The following is a 7,146-nucleotide window of genomic DNA, read 5'->3' on the forward strand; positions in this document are numbered from 1 at the left end:
CGGGGAACTCGCAAGGATGAGAGACACAGCTGCGCTCTTTAAAGTTGGTATTGAAGCTAGACCCAAGACTGCTCTGCTCCTGCAGGAGATGAACAGTGGCAGGGTGAGGGGGGCATTTTGGAGGAAGCAAAAAATTAATGAGCCAGCTAATGGTGAATTTTAAGGACCCAGAGGAATTTCCCACCTACTCAAAGCATGGGGGTTCATCTTTCTCTTTGAGCAAATATCTGCTTGGGTAATTACAGTATGATAACATACAGATCATCTCTGGCTTTTCGCTTTTGGACATGGTGATTCCCAGCCTTGAACCATTTTGCATTGCTGCTCTCACCTCAAAACAACTGCCTGTTCCTTCCCTGAAGCGGCTGCATTTCTCTATCTGCCCCATTGCTCCCAGAGGTGCTAAACCCTGTTATCACTTGTTTTCTTGCTGAAAAAGAATCTAATCCACTAAGGCTTTCTCACACAGTCAGGAGCAAAAAAGAAAAGCCATTTATAAGTCAACAGCCTAAGCCATACAACCCACACCGATTCCTTAATAAACATGGGGACTTAGCATCTTGCATCCCCCCCAAATTTGGGTTACACTATCAGAGTTGCATACATTATTATCTGCTTTGTCCTTTAACAACACGACGCAGCTGGTGGGCTGGGAAACTGGCTTTCAACTCCCACTCTTGATAAAGTTGCCAACTGGAAACACAGAAGGGTTCTCATCAGAGATGAACGAGAACAGTTTCTGCCTTATGAGAACAGTAAATCCTTTGCTCTTCCCTTTTCCTTGCCCCTAACTAACACAGCTGGGGACTCTGCATGGGTAGCTTTTAGGTTTTTTTCCCTACCTACAGCTAAATACCATGCTCCTGTGTATAAAAGCTTCAAACTCCCCCAAGAGTTTGGAAGTGTTCAGCTCTGGGCTCTTCCTACGATGCCTACTCCACCTCCTAGATCATAAGCAGAGCCACCCCATGCACACAACTGTATTGTGGTCCTGGATTCAGAATGATGCTGGAGCACCTTCTGCGAAGCAGGAGGCTCAGCAGACAGCTTGGTGTGTATCAATTAAGTACAAAGCTGTGTGAGATCTCTACGTGCCAGCTCACCAGCAAAGCAGCCTGCAGAGAAGCAAAAAGTGACAGTGGTGGAAGAGGAAAGTATACATGAGCGTCACACCTAAAATGCTGATTACAACTCTTCAAGTGAATGGTGTTCCTTAAAACAGAGCTTTCACCCCAATGCCTTTGCGCCCTCCAGAAGCTACAGCTCCCCTTAGCGTCCTTTTTCCTCCCCACAACCTCCCTCAGCGCAGCAATGTGACTGCTCAGCCAGGGTGAGCCCGACTCCCACAGACACAGAAACATCCCATCATTGCACAGGATGACATTAGGAAAGAGACTTCAACACGTGGGCAAGATCTGGAGGGTCAAGGGAGTGGCATGACACACACCATGCAAGGCACTGGGAAAATAACCCCACGGTGAGTTCCCCATGGGCAGGGCTGCCCCACGCAGACACAGAAAGCAGCACAGTGCAACTCCACACGTTTGATCGCAGAGCAGCCCAGCTTGCACGCTTGGGAGGAGCGCAGAGCTGATTTCAAGGTTGCTCCCACCCTGTACCAGTTTGCAGGGGGTGCTGAACACACAACAGTGCCCTGAATACAGCCAGAAACCCCTTGTGCATGAAGTATACACACCCGTCCCAAAGCAGGCAAGCACTTTGGGGACAGTTTGTTTGCTCGGACCTGCTGGGCCACATGCCATGTCCTCCACTATCGACGAGGAATGCATACACAAGAGATCGGATTCCAGGCACGAACTCCCTGCTCAGCTCCCCCCGCGAGGTTTCCATCTGCTTCACTCAAGTATCAAAACTTCCACAGTGCAGTTTTTTCCAGATCTTGCTACTCAGTTCCAACACAGATCAGAAGGCAGCTTCCCCTTAAGCACCTTGTAAAAATCATAAGGCACAGATTTTCCTGAAGAGGAACAGTTTTATTCATCGCTCCAGAGGAGCCAGACTGCTTGAATGTTTGTGGGCAGTCTAACTATTCTGAAACCTCCCGTTTCAGTTGGCATCTTTTCATCAGAGAAGAGCAGGTATGTTAGGATATTACGCACAAAAACATATCAATTACCTTGTGCTAACCCCAGGAATGTGACCCTGGGAAACAGCCAGTAGGCGTGATGGGTTTGACCACAGACAAATCTTCCACGGAAAAAATGTCACCACCATAAACATTCTTATCCCTGCGAAAGCCGAGCAAGATCTTTTCTCTGTTGTGCCATCTCTTCCAGAAACCTGACAAGCATATCTCAATCTTTGGCTGTTATCAGCCATGGCAGCTTCAGACCAGCACAAAGAGGGACCTTTTTGAACATGGCAAAGGGCTGAGGATGCTCACCAGGTCTGTCATGCCACACGTGTGCATGTGTTTCCACAGGATGAGATTGGGAACCCGCATGTTTTGGCACAGAGCATGGGAAATCCTCTGTCAAACCCTGCCTGTGCAGGGACCCTGCTGCAGGGTGGACTGATGTCCTCTGGTGCTGGGACACAAGTATAAATGACCATTACAGAGCTTTGGAAGACCAGAGCTTCTATTTCTTACCTCTTTCATTTTGCCTTTAGGAATAAGTAGATTTATAAGCATAGACGTTGAGAGGAAAAAAGTGAAATTCCACTCACTGTTTCTTTTGGCACTTACCAACAGGTCTTTTAGCCCTCAGATGACAAAGTGAGGTGGGAAGGAAGCAGAGCAGATCATTTATCAGCAAGCTGCTGCATTCGGCTTTCAGCACACAAATCCTCCCCCAACTCACATTCCTTGCAGCAGCTACCACAACCTCAACCATCCCCTCCTAAAGCCACAGCCTTGCACTGGCTGTCACCCTTCAGCCTCTCCAGGCACATTGTTTTCATGCAAGCTCATCTCCATCAGCTATTTAAGCTGCACTGAGTCTGGGGAGCATGATCAGTTGGGATACCTTCCCCTCCCAGTTCTGCCATGATGCTGAAGGACACCACAGTAAATCTACTGCCTCAAGAATGGTTACCAAAGGGGTCAGAAGTGCCCATGTGCTAAATGCCACTCTCAGGGCTTCAAAAACAAGTCAGGGAAGGGGAGAAGGAACCATGCGCTCCAGGACATCTTTTTCTAGTAGATCAAGCCCTTTGACTTGCCAAAGGAAACCTGTGGCAGAGCTGTCTCGCACTCAGCTCCTTGGAGAGCAGCACAAAATCCCTAGCCAGGACTCCCTTTCCTCAGTGAGGGAACTGCTGGGACTCAGCCCAGGCAGGACCTCCCAGGCCAGAGCTTCACAACACTATCCACCGATCCCAGGAGCTTGCAGAGATCCTGCCCTAGGACAAGCCACAAACAAACTCGGCTCATCTAGATGACCCCGAACCACACCTCACCTTTTCCATTGCAAACACCCATTTGGTTGGCAAACGAGTTTCACCAGAACACTCGTCACCTTCACCAGCAGCACTGTCAACAGTGGTTCAGTGAGAACTCCCTGGCAGAGCAGGAAAGGAGGTACAACAGATGCACATCAGCGACACAAACTGCCAAGAGCATGCGCAGCCCTCACACAGGGCTGCCAAAGGCTTTAGGCAGAGTAAGCGAAAGCCCAGTGCAGAATCCTACCCAATTAAAAAAAAGTTAAAACAAAGAGGACAGGAATAAGTTGCTTTGTTGAGATGCATCTGCCACACTCCCACCAGCAGAGCTGCACATTGATACATTAATGCTGCACAGCACATCACGTCTGTACTCCTATGAGGGCCCAGCAGGCCAGACTGTGCTTTGCTTACCTGAAACTCTTGGTGTTTCTTTTAACCACCGTGCTCCTCTGCTTCCTGGCAGGGCCTGGATTTCACAGCAGCATCACCTCGGGCTGCAGAGCAGCTACCATGCTCTCCTGCAAGAATGGCTACGTTTCTGCAGTGGGCAAAGCAGCCTCCTCAGCAGTACCAATTCCTACATCTACCACTGCTCTGACCAGTCCTAAGAAGGGTCCAGCACCCACCATGCCATACACAAGCTTATAATCCCCCTTTATCAGCACCATCAAACCCACAAAGTCCTCCTGAGAAGACACAAATTAAGGCTCACTCTCTGCAATCTGCTTTCCCATCCCCTGCCATAATATGGGTTGGAATTTCAGGACAATTTTTTTCTGGGGACTCAAAGCATGTCACCTAGTCCCCAAGAAGCCACTTCAAATTGCTGCTGGGAAAAACGCCAACAATCTCTTACAAACTGGCCAGGCACGTAAGATTAAGTGAAGGCTGCATAGGAAAGTAGACTAATTTAAAGATATTAAGTCGACCTTGCAGTGTTCAAGTACTTCCAGCAGTGATATCTGTCTCGCCAGGAAGGGAGAGACATCTAAGAAGTGGTCTATCTCCTGCTCCTCCTTCCTGTGTTTGCCCCTGCTAGCCAACCCCGGGCCAAATGACGCAGAAGGTAAGTGTCTGCAGTTCAGCACCGTCCTTGGCAATAAATTCAGAGCCTGCCTGGTGAGACGAAGGCTCAGCACCACAGATGCACTGGTTTCTCGTTCCATCAGACATGGGAAGCCCGCCATCTCTTCCAGCAGGAGAGTGGGAACAGCTCAGGATCTCACCATGTGCTGGACCCGTTTGACTTATTTTTCTCTGTGACCTGTCAAAAACTCTTGAAAGGGACTCTGGCCTGGGCAGGGAAGAGCTCCTCTTTCTTCCTGCCTCCCATCTGCCCTTCCTTGTGCGGGCTTTGTGCCTGTCACCTGCTTCCTGACTATTAATGTGTCCAGATAATTCCCACAGGGCTCATTTGGGAAAGCAATTGCAGGAAGCCATAAGCAACCAGGTCACAGGCTTTTGGGAGGGGAGGAAAAGAGGAATAAAGATAAGGTGGAGGAAGAATGAATTTGCATGACCACACACCAGCTGGCAGGATCCACGGGATGAGTAAGTTACACGTAACCGGGGATCCTTTGAGACCAAAAGCATTTAATGCCAGGGAGTTACACCTCGGGAAGAAATCCCCTGGAGACTGGGTGATGGGCACTCCTTCCCTTCCCTGGAACCGGGCTGTACGCAAACAATCCAGTTAACACAAAGGCAAACAGTTTGGAGTCTGCTCTGCAGGACGGCAGGGCAGCACGCTGAGCATTGCTGGGGGATTACAGGGCTCTGCTGTCATTAGCAACCTCTTCTGCTTTAGTGAGATTAAGTGACAATTTTCTTCCTGACTGCCCAATTCTCCCGGCTATCCTTGTCACTTGCTGCTGCTTCAGTGGCCACAGCAGTCCCAGGCACCTCAAAATTAAACCTCAGAGCTTTCCTGCAACCACCATCACCCCGTAGAGTGTGACATCCCAGAAGTTACCTGTGCCACAGTCCCACAGCTGCACTGCATCTGCTCCTTCCAGCTGCTGAACACTTGTGGGTCATGGACTTTGAACCCGCAGCAGAACTCCTTGCTGTAGGGTGGCACAGAGGCTACAAGTTTATCTGTGTTTAAAGAAAAAAGTGGTGTGGGGTCTGTTAGCTATTAACTCCCCATATCTAGCTTTAGAAGTCCCTAAACCTCAGACAACTGTATGCTGGAAAATCTGTTAGAGATGGATCTTTCTCTGTCCACCCTGTTCTTAAGTTTTTCTGCAGCTTCTATTATTGGCCATTGCAGGAAGACAGGGGACTTTTTATCATCCCTGACGTGGAACTCCACAGCTCTCCAGCTTCTCCCTCAAACTCAACATCTAAACTAACACACCCTGCTGAACAAGTGGACCATGCTCTTAAACTACCAAGGTATTTATATCAGTGGTAGGGGAAAAAAAGTCTCAATGTGATTTTGGGACAACCCTTCTGCGTGCTGGCAGCCTGGAACACCCCGAAGTCAGCTAGAGAGACTATGTGGGCAGAAATGCTCCCCAAAATCCCTGGTCTCACCTTAAGAGCATTGAGGGGGTGGTGGTGTTTTGTTTCAAGTTTTCAAGCTCAGTTTAAGAGGACTAGAGCCAGGAAGCTTCATGTTCAAACCCAGTGGCTCAGCCATTGTCTTGACTTCAAAGGATGTATCAGGGGATGTTTATCTTCGTCCCTCTGAACTTTCCTTTTGCTTACCATACTCAAACTCAAGCAACCTTGTAAGGCAGAACCAGAACTACACGCACCACTAAAAATCAAAGGATTATTCATAAACGCTGTGATTTATAGATATCAGAATCCTATAAATATAGAAGAAAATAGTAGGAAATAGAAGTATTTCTGGTGTGACATTTTCAGTACATTTCTGCTCTCACCAAGTTAAAATAGAATCGGTTGCCTTAAAACCTCCCTGGTTTATGGTGCTGTTCTCCCGTTGGCATCACATGAACTCTTAGCTGTGCAAAGCACCGCTCCTTAAAAGGACCCTTTGGTGATTACAGTCAGAGCTCCCCTTTCATCATTTCTAAAGAGAAATTATTTGTGCTAGGAAAGGGACTGAGTCCCACAGGACACAGGCTGCTGGGAAGCTGCCCTGATCTTTGGGCTCTCACCTTATTCCTGACCAGTTGCCCCAGCATCAGTAAAACTTTCCTCCTTCCTCGAAAGTTTGCCTGAGAAAGAGTAAAATTAAGATTTCATTATTGCCAAGGAAATCCCACCAGGTCCCATCGCCCCCTCCTTCCCTTTGCCCTAGCACCAGCCTGGCCCCCTCAGCGAGACCGTTCGGCTCAGTGACCCAGCACAAAGCTAACTTAAGAAAAACTAAAAATGATTACGCGTTTCCTGATGCTTTGGCATTCCTCACAAGGACAAAGCTGAGAGCAGCCAGGAAACCACCGAGTCCTCTGCAATGAAAGCAAGGGCAAGGGCTCTGCCAGACGAGTTCTCGGCTGCTGTTCATGATATAGATGTATCCCTGATAGGCTGCTCAAGCTTACGCCTGCCCTAGCAAATCCCAAGGGAGATGCTGAGCCGCCACCTCCTGAGCCACAGCAGCACTGGAGAAAGTCACCTTCACCAGTCTTCTGAATTAACTGTGCCAGGGAGGAGCTGAGGGGCCAAGATGTGTAGCCCCACACTGTGCTGGGGAGAACGATGTTCCCCCACCTCAATACAGGCACCCATGATGAGGTTCAGGTTGGATATTAGGAAGAATTTCTT

Source organism: Nyctibius grandis, chromosome 11 (assembly GCF_013368605.1).
Source record: "Nyctibius grandis isolate bNycGra1 chromosome 11, bNycGra1.pri, whole genome shotgun sequence".
Taxonomy (NCBI): domain Eukaryota; kingdom Metazoa; phylum Chordata; class Aves; order Nyctibiiformes; family Nyctibiidae; genus Nyctibius; species Nyctibius grandis.